This window comes from Papaver somniferum, unplaced genomic scaffold (assembly GCF_003573695.1).
Source record: "Papaver somniferum cultivar HN1 unplaced genomic scaffold, ASM357369v1 unplaced-scaffold_125, whole genome shotgun sequence".
Classification (NCBI taxonomy): Eukaryota; Viridiplantae; Streptophyta; class Magnoliopsida; order Ranunculales; family Papaveraceae; genus Papaver; species Papaver somniferum.
Window position 1 is genome coordinate 626200 of NW_020621603.1, and position 12895 is coordinate 639094.

The 12895-nt window shown below is 35.0% G+C and overlaps 1 long non-coding RNA gene across 23 annotated transcripts; it reads left to right on the plus strand.

Annotated features, from left to right (window-relative positions):
* The first annotated feature begins 1257 nt into the window (after nucleotides 1-1257).
* Nucleotides 1258-6823, plus strand: LOC113331562. Of its 23 annotated transcripts, none has more exons than XR_003351031.1 (9): nucleotides 1258-1459; nucleotides 1730-1795; nucleotides 1993-2058; nucleotides 2359-2452; nucleotides 2915-3017; nucleotides 3483-3573; nucleotides 3668-4064; nucleotides 4724-5485; nucleotides 6252-6823. It is a non-coding gene; the product is annotated as an uncharacterized LOC113331562 (long non-coding RNA). The 23 variants fall into 23 exon arrangements; XR_003351039.1 differs by having other exon boundaries at nucleotides 1997-2058; XR_003351037.1 differs by lacking the exons at nucleotides 1258-1459; nucleotides 2359-2452 and adding an exon at nucleotides 4197-4477 and having other exon boundaries at nucleotides 1506-1909; nucleotides 2912-3017; nucleotides 4724-4772; nucleotides 4865-5485.
* Nucleotides 6824-12895: the final 6072 nt, after the last annotated feature.

The following is a 12895-nucleotide window of genomic DNA, read 5'->3' on the forward strand; positions in this document are numbered from 1 at the left end:
GAGAGATCTTTTTTGAGTAAGAAAACAAGTAAATAGGAGAGAGAAAGTCTAGAGCAGAGATCATTCTTGATTTCTTTATCTTTTCTTGTAAGAACATTCAAAGATTGATCCAATAAAATTAAGAGTGTAAACCTAAAAATGAGTTGATTAAGAATGAAATCATATGAGGGGTGTAGTGTAGGATTTCCTGCAACTACAAAAAGATTTCTTTGTCACCCAAATTTCTAACTGCTAAAATTTATAATTTTGCAAAATTTACTACAGACCGACTTACTATTCACCTGGTGACTCAAAATCTGACGAACCCTAATTGCAAAAAAAAAAGGAATCACGATTTCAGTAAACCATAAACTCTAAAACAAATTAAAATGGAAATTGGAGTTGGAATAGGAATTACGAGAATACATGGGACAATGATTGCTTAAGAAAGAACGCCAATGATATGTATTAGGGTCATCATCATCATCATCTAGAATGGTTTTTGGCTGAAACGAATTTAGAATCATCATCTTCTTAGAACTGCTTGGTGCTGAAACCGATTCGCTTCCGCTCATACCCAGATGAATGTTTTTGATTAACCCGGTAGAGCTTCTGATGAAACCGGATCAAGGTCGACAGAGAGACAAGGAGAGCAGTAGAAAACGAGAGAAAGATGAGAAGAGAAAAATAGAATACTAGAAGAAGAAGAAAAAGACTCGAACATAATTTTAGAAACTCTGGGTTTGTGAGAAATTTTCTTACAGAAAATGGATGCGCACCTGAGTTTTTCTGGGCGTGAGTTTCACAGTGAAAAAATCTGAAAATGGATTTGTCTGTAGTTTTCACCTATCTTGATTGTTATCCAACTAAGCTAGAAAACCTTATAATATAACCACAAATGGGCCCTGCAAATATACTCGGTCCAAAAAGAAAAAGAAGATTACCGAGAAAAATAGGGCTTGCTTGGTGGGTGGATCTTGACCCTTCAAAATATATCATAGTTATTAAAAGGTATGAGGTTTGTGTCCATAATAGCCAGGCCTATCAGACGGACGACGTTGAATGGGAGCCATCATCCGAAGGTTGGGAATCTCCGGATTGGATGTTTGCATGGACGGCTGAAAAGGACTCGCGGACATGAGAAATTCGCGGACATTACCATAAAAGGTCTCCTGCCAATTACGGGGGTTCTTGGTCAACAAAAATAGGGTGGGTCACGCTCGGGACTGTTCTGTTTTTCTTTTATTTTTTCGATCCTTTTGACTTCTGTCTCTTCTTGAAAACACAAGAGGAACATATCTACTTCTTTCGAGCAGCAACAGTAATTTCGGGAACCATCTTCTTATTCGTGAGCAAGTCCTCGCAACATCTTCACCTTCACCTTCACCTTCTCTTTTTTTTTTTTTTTGTTTTTTTTCTTGTTTTGATCAGATTCACCTTCTTTTTGTTGATTTCAGCTCAAACTGAAGAAATATGTTTGGTAAGAATAGATTTTCGTAAGAATATGTTTGGTAAGAATAGATTTTCGTAATAGTAATTGATTTTAGAAATTGAAACCTACGGTTTCATATATGTGGGAGTAATGGTGTTTTGAAGTAGTTTAACGGTTGTTGGGTTATCTTGCTAACAAGTACTACTTTATCAATTTGGTTTTTTTTTGTTTCAAATTACTGAGTTTCGGGTTGAATTTGTTTTTTTATGTAATTTTGTTGATGAGTTTTTGCTGGGTAATTGAATTCTATTTTTGTAGATTGCTTAATAACCTGGGGAAAAATGTCATTGATTTTGGGTTGTAGGCACGTTATCAAACATGAAGGTGATTGCCTGAACATCCAAACAAATCCCTCGGGTCTAATAAGACTATGGTTTAAGTGTTATTCCTGTTGATAATTTTGTTCTTGATCTCAATGATTGTAATTGTGAAACTGAGGTCAGGATTTCTCCTTTTCTTTCTCTCTATACTCTGTTTCGCTTTTCAAGCCAAGTTATTTGATGATATATGTTTGATATTAGGAAGGACTCAGAAGATTCGGAAGGGCCATCCAAGACAGTTCCACTCAAAGTTCTTCAAAGAGAAAGGTGAGATTTTACAATAATTTTTGTTTTTAAACACAATTGGAGTGGAATTAATTTGATGATGTTTTGAGCAGAGGAGGTTTGTGTAATTAACTGGATTTGGGGTTTGTGATTGTGGTATCAGAAATATATTTGTTGTTTAACACGTGTTTATCAAATGTTTATGGTTATTGTTTTACTGGGTTTTGAGAATCCTGGAGTAAAAGTGGGAATCACATTTTGATAGTCTATTACAAACTCTTTTCTTTCATGCGGTTTTGGTTGTTGACAACATTTTGTTGTTGTCACCTTCATATCCTATAGCATGCATTCAGTTCAATTGGGTCCAATTTTCGGTAAGGCGCTTTGGGTTGCTATATTGAATAGAAAAGGAGCCAAGTAGACGGATATTTAAAGGGTGAGTCTTGGATTTGAATGTGGATTTGGCATGTTTAAGAGCTTAATTGGTCTTCTTATTTTTCCTTCTTACAGTCATTTTAATATCTTATAAGAATGTCCTTTACTAATTAGTGGTGCTATTTCATAACACTGTTTTCATCTCTTACTTTGATGATGAAAACAATTCTCACTTCAATGATAACAACATCACTGATTCAGCAACTAGGTTGAGCCAACGACTTATTTGGTTTGTGTCTGAATGTTGGATTTTCTAATAAACTTCTAACTAATGAAAAATGGCCTTGAGATTTTGGGAAGTCCTGCTAAACGGAACTGCTACTGACAATATCACGCGGAGCATAAATACTTACCTCCCCCGCGTTTCGTGGTTAACACACACAAGTTGATACTTAAGTGTTCTTTTTCTTGACCGTATGTCATGAACTGACATAAAAATATTTTTTTGGGACTTGAAAAGAAGGCTGCTACAAGGAGAATTGTTGCAGGAGAGCAGGGATGCAATAACGGCCAAACATGCATTCCTCCTGTTTACATCATATCCACAAAGTCATGCTCCCAAGTTGGTAAGATTGCAAAAACACCTGGCTTGCTGTGCACCCCAAAAAACACTCAACTGCTATCCTGAATTTTTTGATTGATTAATCTCATCTTTCTATGATTAGATAAATATTTTTAAGTACCACTGGGGTTCATTAGAATTTTTAATTTGGATTTATTTTTTCTTCTTCTGGAAATTGGAATTATGGGTTAAGCATTTCGATTTCCAATACTGTGATTAAAAGAAGGGTTGAAGGATTTTAGATAAAGTTGATTCCGACGAGCTCCCGTGTCGCTCCCAAGGCTTCTTTCATAGTCTTTTTTATTTAATTCCAACCTTTGTACTTTGTAGCAGAGATGAAAGTTTAGAATTTCAATTTTATATTTGTGGTACTTATTTGCCCATGTTTTTGCTTAGGTATTTTTTATTTCGGTGAAAGATTTTATCTATTTAGAGGCAGAAATTTAACCTTGGATATTGTCATAAATAGGGAAGCACCTGCAAATTGGGAGGAAGTCCTTGAAGATGCACCAGTAGACGCTACGGGATGACATAAAGCTGGGAGTCTTCATCCACCAAAGGTAGTGTTTTCTATTTATTTTCAAACTGAAACTCTACATTCGTTTTTGTTATTCTTACTATAGTACTAATCTCTTCATGTGGTGTTGTTTGTAGATGGTGATTTATTATGGTAGCTTGAAAGTGATTCAAGGGGTTTCTTTTTGAAGATTCAAACTTTATAAAGGTGGAGTGGGTATGTGCTTCGAGCTGTCACTAAAGAAAAACGACAATTAAGGTGAAAGAGGTAGTCAAGTAAACATTTAGAGGTAGCCAATTTGAAGGGGTTTTTCTATTTGGTTATATGAGTATTGCCTCCCAAGCCCAAAAAAACATTTAGAAGCGGATCAACATAATAAAGAAGTCAAGTAATGATCCGGTTTGGTTCTTATTTATCACTCTCTAAATCTAAAGAGGCTTTACAAGGTGGTCTGTGAAGACTATGCCACCGTCGGCTAAAGCTTTCAAGTTGGTGGGGGATGTACGAACTAGCCTTACCAGTGCAAGGGAAAAGGTATATTCTGAATTGGTTCACCCATTTGGGCTTTTGCTTATTTGTTTGTGCGGCAGAATCTATTCATGGTTTATTTGGATTCGCTTGGGAGTTTAGACAGGTCTTGATTTTGAAGTTTTTTGGTTGTTTTAGAGCTACTGCTCAGTGCAAAAAGAAGATCCAGCGGTGTTTCAGTCAATGTGTATAAGGCAATTCAGATGAGATTAAACTTTAGAGTTTAGAAGGTTATGTGCAATGGTTCATTTAAGTTATTTGACTTATTTCTAATTTAGAAGGGGAATGTGCTGCTTAGGAGAACATTTTTTTTTAGAGCGGTAAATAGTCTACATGGCAATGTTCTGCATTTAGTGTAACTTATTCAGAATAAGTTTCGAGGGTGCCTTGCATGGTACTTACCTCAAAGAAGTACCAAGGTAATCCCAACTCTTCAGTTTATGTATGTAGTTTGTAACTTAGTAAATATGGGTCACTGTACCATAATGTAAAATTCTGTTTTACCCTAAAAAAAAAAATCTCTTTTTACCTTGCGAGTTGCGATCCGTTTCTTTTAATTCATTGTAAGATTTTGATTTGGTTTTTAGGTTTAATTACAAGGTTACAAAATACAAACTGATTAGTTTTCATCGGTTTAGTTTAACCTATTTTGTGTTTTGATGCAGGGGCTAAAGCTTGGAGAAGGTGAGGTTGAGTTGGTGGTTGCTATGCAGGGTATATATCCTCTTTATCCTTATTTTTTTCATGATAATTGGGTGTGAAGTTTATTGAGTGGATTATTGTTTTTCTTTCTGATCACTGGGGAGATGCGCGCATGGTCATGGAAGACACAAACATCTCCATCAAACCTAAGATTGATTTTGACAAGTTTGCTTAAAATAGGGCTTCCACACTGTAGGAGTAAGAAATGGGAAGATAGATAAAACACCTAATTTGGGTTATTGATTCGTACATTGCTCTTTTGATTGCTTTCATTGGACAATTTTGAGGGTCATTGATACATTGTTTTTTGATACACATGTAATTTTAGTTATGTTGTTGATGGGATTAGAGTGTATTATGCTCTCATGGCTTCTACAAACTTTTGGAGTTGGAAGTTCTCATAAAAAGGTAATGGCATTTCTTTCATACATGTGGTCATGCATAGATGGTTAAGTACTTCCATATAGTGATTTTCCTCTTTAATTGTGATACAATTAGTTCCTACATATGCCTGCTTCAAGATAATGAGTCTGGTGGATGGACAACATTTGAATATTAATATTCAATTTTTAGTTAACTTCACATTATTACTGATTTTTATAAGATAATGGTTACTGAGTTTTCTTTAACAAAAAGTTGATGAGGATGGGGTTTAAGGACCTCATGGAACCTGGCAATCCGCAGGTTTCGAACAAGTAAGAGAGTATAAAGCTGGAAATCCACAGGTATTGTCTTTTGTTTCATATTTGTACCAAAGCCTGCAGTAATTTTAATATAAAACTTAAACCATGTCTACTCACTTTTAGAGAAAAATCATAATTTTTTGGTATTTTTACACATCTTTTAGGGATATTGCAGAGTCTCTACATTGTTGGTACTTTGTGTAGATTGTTAAGTTGCCACTTCCCTGCATTTTGATTGTGTAGTTTGAACCGCTTAATGACACTGAATATGATGACATTTGTGAACTTATTAGTCCAACTAGGTATCTTATTGAGTTCTTTATGAATTGGATTGTCTGAAAAGAAAAATGAGATGTTTTTTCCCAACATATAAAATGGTTAATAAGTTGACAATGAGATGTTATCTTATCGTTTTCTTAGTTGGACAGTCATTTTTTACAGAATTGATGTCTATTATGGGTCTAAATTTTGTGAAGATATGTGAGTTTGAAATGCAGTCATTTGTCTTTCTTGCATTAATGCAATATGATTTAATTTTTCAGTCTTGGTCTTTTGCTAAGGAAAACCTATTGACCTATCTAACCAACTACAACTTATGACGGTCCATAAAGTTTGTTGTTGAGTTGGACTACTGTAATAGTCCTTAACAGAAAATTACAATTAGGTGTCCATCTTATGTGTAGAACATAGGTTTTATGTTAGCAATGTTTGAAGTAACTTCATGGTTACAAGTATTGGCTGTGCGTTTTTATCCAACTAATTTTGTTGGTCCTGATGTTTTCTTATTCTATACTTTACATAATTTCAGGGGTGATGAGATCCCGCAACATGGACGCCAAGAGTACATGGATCTTCCCGCCTCATTAATGATGGTTAATTTTGCTGTCGAAAGTGTCGGATGGTTGAAAGATTGTGTGTGGCTCAATGGAGTCTGAAGATGGTGATGATGGTTATTCTTACTGAGGATAGTGCAACTCACAAATACAACACTTGCGTGATGCTAGCATGAAGGTGAAAGTAATACTCATCTTTGAATATGTTCAGTCTTCCTGTGGCATCATGAAAAAAGAAAAGTTGCTTAGTTCGTCAGAATCTCAACCACAAACATCTCTCATTTCTGGGCAGATGGAACTTATGTTAATTAGGTACTAATAATAAATGGTTTATTCATGGATTTCATCTGTAGTATTATCCATATGTTTTTAGAGGTAACAGGTGAAACAAATGAAAATAGTGAAAAAAAGCAACAAAGTTGCAAGAGCTTCTGGATAGTATTGCATAAGGTATCTGTTCTTTTATTGTTTGTTCTGCTTGAGGTTATATGGTACTACAAAGGTTGATGTAGTTATGGTAAGATAATTTTATCCCTAGATATTTCCATTGACTTTATCTGATCGAGTTTTGTGAGTCTGTTTTTGTCCGATCTGTTTCGACTTTAATGGGGTGGCATATTCTTTTTTTTTCCATGGTTTGTAATAATGATTTTGTTAGCATCAAAGATTCTGACATCTTCGTCATGGTGAATGACTTCAGTTCTACCATAAAATTATGAGTTTTTGTAGCAAAATTGCTAGCGTTGTCTCTACATATGACAACAATGGATGCTAAATATATTTGGCATCTTCGCTTAATGGGAAACTCCCGCATTGACCTGTCCAAGACTGCCAGCAGAAGACGTCAGGTTAGCTGCATCAGTCTAAGATAACCACCTATAATCCCACACAATTTTGAGGCATGGAGAGGGTTACTGTTTTGTTAAGACCAGTCTAGCAGCTGAAGGGTTTTTGTGTATGATATCAATGCGTAATATAGCTAGAGGATGGCTGCAGAGAGGATGATGGAGTTTCAGAAAGGGAGACAAAAGTATATACTTAAATCATTATCTTAGGGTTAAATGTGTCTATATAAAGCAGGGTGTCACGTTCATTCTATTTTTGCTGTCTTAGCTCAAATGGCAGAGCGCATGGTTTCAACCATGTAGTTGTGGGTTCGACTCCCGCAGATAGCGTAGTTATGGTGCATGTAATAAGGATTTTATATGCATGAAAAATGAAACATGTGATAGAGGTTATCCAAGGAAACACGATAATAGTGCAAGTATGGATAAAGGTGGATATCCAAACCAAGGTTCGAAAAACGGGTCACGGCCCAGGTCACAGGTACTAGGCGTGACCGTTATAACGTGTTTTGATGGGTATGAGCACGTTTTGGGTCAAAAACGCGTTATATAGGAATAAAACGCGTTTTTTTGACGTTTTTTTTTAAATAACGGGTGTGATAATAGTTAAATAAGAAAAATAAATAATTTGTGATCTGAATTTCCTATGTAACGGTAATTACAACTGTGAAAACGGTTACAACAGGTCTAAATAACGTTGTTACTACGTTTTTTCATTTTTTTTGGTTTAATTTATTTATTTGATTTTTTATTTATTTGTTTATGGGTTTTTAACATACAAATTTATGGATATCTAGTAAAATTCACTACCCTAAGTCTATGACTTATAACAATGCATTGTAGTTATCGTCTAGCGACAATATTTATACACGCATACTATCACTATCCACTTGATATGTTCAAGTTGTCACTCGAATAGTTCAATGCATTCCCCAATATTTCAATAATGCATATTCGGATTCAAAAGCAGTCAAAACTTTGTTGTCAAATAATACTCCTAGGCTCTTAGCTACTTGCTACAAGACTAACCAACAAGGAATGCAACAAGAAGAGAGTCAGAGACTAGCTAGAGAAAAAGAGAGTGAGAGAGGGAAGTCAGGGAGTCGATTTATCTTTTTCTTTTGCATTTGGAGGTGTGTACAGTATATGCTACATGTGGTCTGTACTTTAGAGTTCAGACTCAAAAGTTAAAGAAATAAAACAAAAAAAAAAAGTAAAAAGAGTACTTGGTTTCATGATCAAAGACATAGCTAGCCTGTGCTTATATACGCATGCAACGAGATTCCAAATGTTTCAAGAATATTTCGATTTGCTAGCTATTATGTCTTCTTGCCCAAAGGAATGCTCTAAAAGGACAAGAAGAGAATTGAAATGAAATCAATACCTCTGGTTCTCTGGTTCTCTGCTTCTTGCTCAAAGGAATGCTTTACATTTTGAATTTCTCAAATACAAGTTTAAGAGGTAATATTAATTATTTTTTGTAGATTTTTCATTCAATTAGAGATATAATTTATTAATAAGTTATTAATTTATTTATTATCGTTTTTTTCTTTCATGATGTTAGAGTAGTGAATATAGATGTTTGAGAAATATCAATGTTTTTTTCTTTCATGATGTTTGAGAAATATTTAAGAAATGTTAAGTGAAGAAATATTTCATTCTATTAACGTATATTTACTTAATAAATGTTTCATTTTTATCTAAGAAATGTTTTAAGAAATATAGATTTTTTGTTCATTTTATTATCATTTATTTAAGAAATGTTTTAATAAATGTTAATATTCATAATTAAATAGTCCATCAACTTGAATCAGTTGGCACGTAAAAAATCATTGTTTCTTTATAAAAATCAGTTGGCAAGTAAATAGTCCATCAACTTGAGAGGCTACACGATCCTTAATTTCAACTTTTAATATTCAAGTTGAGTAAATGACTAATGCAACTTGTGATTTCTAATTATAATGCTACTCTAACCATTTTTATATTGATGGAATATGTCCACTTAACTTGTATTTATATATGTCACTTATTGTTATGTGAAATTTCCTACTTACAGAATATAATGGAAGGATCAACATCTGCAAAACGAGATGTTTTTCATGCATATTGTACTGTAATAAGTGATGGTAAAAAGTTGAAGTATAATTTTTGTGAAAAAAAAGTGTCTGCGGGAATTTCGCGTTTCAAAATGCATTTGGCACAACAAAGAGGTACAATTACTCCCTGCATGCATGTGCCACCTGAGATTAAAAATTTAGCAAAAGTATGGGTGCAAGACAGAAACAAAGCAAAACGGAAACGAGTACCAGAAACTGAATATGAAGATACAGAAATTCAAGATATGTATGAAAATGAACCGTGGAACCCTGTGCATGATATAGATGAAGAAGAACAAGCGCCGGTAACACAAAACAAAATGGGCGGGTTATCGAAGTTGAAGAACCTCTTTGGACGAAAAAGTAAGAATACTAATGCCGGAGAAGGTACATCACAGCGTCCACAGGGTTCCACGGTTATACCTAGTTCTTCAATGCGTACACCACACCAAGCACCTAGGATGTCTGTAGATATGGGAGGACAATATAATACTAATAGGGATTCTCAACCTAGCATGGCGAATTTTGGGAGAAGTAAAACATGCCGGGAAAAAGTTGATTCTTCTGTTGGACGTTTTTTCTATGCTAATGATATTCCCTTCAATGTGGCCAACTCAACTCAGTACCACGAGGCATTCAATGCAGTTGCAAATTTCGGAAAATCATACAGAGCTACGTCTTCCTATAAGTTGTCGAACCCATTATTAAGGCAGGAAAAACAAAGGATTCAGAAGGATGTGGTGTCGGTCCAACGAAATTATTGGAGAGAGTATGGGTGTACACTCATGTCAGATGGTTGGAAAAACAAAAATAACCATACGATTGTAAACTTCTTAGTTCACAGTGGCCATGGGACAACATTTTTGAAAAGCGTTGACATCGAGCATAATCGGTTGACAGCAGAGTATTTGATGAGTTTGTTCAGACCGGTTATAGAAGATATTGGTCCGACAAATATTGTTCAAATAGTAACTGATCAAGGATCCCAATTCAAAGCCGCAGGTAACTATTACAACTTAATTTAATTACAGTTGTTTATTTTTATATATTGTTAATTCATTTCTCATTTTGTTTTAATAGGTATGAGATTGGCCATAGAGTATGGTACATTTTTTTGGGTACCTTGTGCAGCTCATGTGTTGGATTTAATGTTGGAAGATACTGAAAAGTTCCCCTTTGTTAAAGGTGTGATTTCAGAAGCTAGAAAAATCAGTAAATTTATTTATAATCATGGTTGGGTTCTTGCTAGATTCAGACAACATTCTGGGGGACGCAATCTATTGCGCCCTGGCTTAACAAGGTTTGCGACAAATTTTATCGCAATCAAAAGTATCATTGATCAACGTAATGCAATCGAGAGTCTTTTTGTAGACCAAGAATTTGTGAACTCGCCAGAAGGAAAAACTCGTACGGCTAAAGATGTGAAACACATTATTTTGAATGAGATGTTTTGGCACACATGCCAAAATGCATGCATGATGGTTGGTCCTTTATTGAAAATGATCCGTTTCTTGGATTCAGATAAACCTACCATGGGTTATTTGTTTCATGCACTTGCTACATGTGTGGAAACTATAGAAAGGGGTTTGGGTAAAACTCGAAATAATTCTATTGTAGGTGTGATTAACCGACGATGGAAAGATCAATTGAGTTCTCCTCTTCATGTTGCAGCGCATTTTCTGAATCCATATTATATCTACAACCCAGCATCCAATCTCATCAACAATGAAATTTCTCAGCCCCAAATTTGTCTCAGTGAAGTTATATCAAAAATGATTAGTAGCCCTCAAGAACAAGCGACATGCATGCTAGAGGTGTGAATTTTTATTAACAATTAATTTCGTAATTATATGAATTTCTATTCACAGTTTTTGATATTTTTAGGCGGGAAGAATGCAAATGATGCAAGGCCAATTTGCATCACCATCAGCAAGATTGGCTGCTCTGCAAGGTGATCCTGTAAGCTGGTGGTTGTCATACGGTGCTCAGTTTCCATCACTCCATAGGATCGCGGTAAAGATACTAAGCCAGACAAACACATCGTCTGGATCCGAGAGGAATTGGAGTGTATTTGACAGAATTCACACCAAACTACACAACCGTTTAGTTTCGTCAAGAATAAACGATTTGGTATATGTTCAGTACAATTTAAGATTGGAGCAGCAAAGAGTTCAAGGTAAAGCAAAGCGACATAACATCGATGTCCACGATGTTCATAGCCTGCTGACAGATGAAAATATGCTTGATTGGATATCAGGGGATGATGAAACACCAGTTTTACCCCAGGAAGAACATTGATTAAATGAATTGGAAGAGGAAGCAGCTAATAATACAGAGCCTCTCCCTCCACCATACAAATGGCATGATCCAGAAGTTGAAATCTCATATCAAAGGTTGCCAGTGAGTAACTTTGTTTATGAATTTGGTAACCTAACATTTGGAGACAATACACAAGGTCATGAAAATGAAAATCCCATATACAATTCTCATTACACTGAAGATCGTCCAGAAGAAGATACCCGAGGAATTAATGAAGAGTATAATTCCAATATTAATATCAATAATGAAGTAGATAATCGTAATGATAATGAGGAAGAAGACTATGGTTATGAAGATGACGATACTGTCAACTACGACAGCCAAATGCATTACGCGAACCAATATGAGGCGGAGGAAGAGGAGGAGGAATCAACTGAGAATCGTCGAGAAAAAAAAAATACTTGAATAAGTCGGAAAAAAATGCCGGTACAAGTTGGTTTGTCTAAGTTTAAAATTTCAAGCACTACTGTCACTAGGTTACTTATTGTAAGTTTATAAAATTTGAAGTGTTTAATGATTATTTATGAAATTTTAGTTGTAAGTTTGAAATTAAAAATTGTATAAGAATTTCTCCAACTCAAATTTTTTTCCTTAAAAACGGGTTTAACCGGTATGAAAACGGAAAATACGGTGTAAAAAACGTGTGCTAAAATGTTATTTAGAAGAAAAAAACTGAAATATTAATTTTAGAAAAACGGTAATCACATGTGTGAAAACGGTTCTAACGGGTCTAAATAACGCCATTTTTTCCTATTTATCGGTGTTATTTAGGTAAGCGTGTTGGTGAGCCTCACGGGCACGGTATATGAGCGTGAGCGTTATAATGGACGTTTTTCGGAAAAAACGGCCGTTTTTCAAACCTTGATCCAAACTATCATGGGCATCATGATGAAGGGAGGTAATTGTACATAGTAAACAATACAATTGCTATAAATGTTAAAAGGGAGATGACCTATATTTTTGTAAAATATTCAGTGGCCACATAAATGTTGAAATTGGTGGGAGAGCAAGGGTTGTTAGATACGTGCATAAATTATTATGTTTGTAACCTTAGAGCTTCTCCTGTTGTATGTATTTTCTATGTGGCAACACAAACAAGACATCTTTATTCCAAATTTTCCTTAAGTTTAGGTGAAAAAAGTTATTCATCTCCAATGGTGTTGTTTGTGGTCATTTTCTTATTAAATGTAAATTTTATGTTTAGTAATTTTATGATTTTACTAGATCTAAAAAGAGTCCAATTCTGTTCACACTCCTTTAACTAGTGTATATTTCACATATTCTTCTGATTGGTTGATTATTTAACTGATGGCCCCATTACCCTCCATGTTTAGAATCACGGCCCTCGTTACATAACTC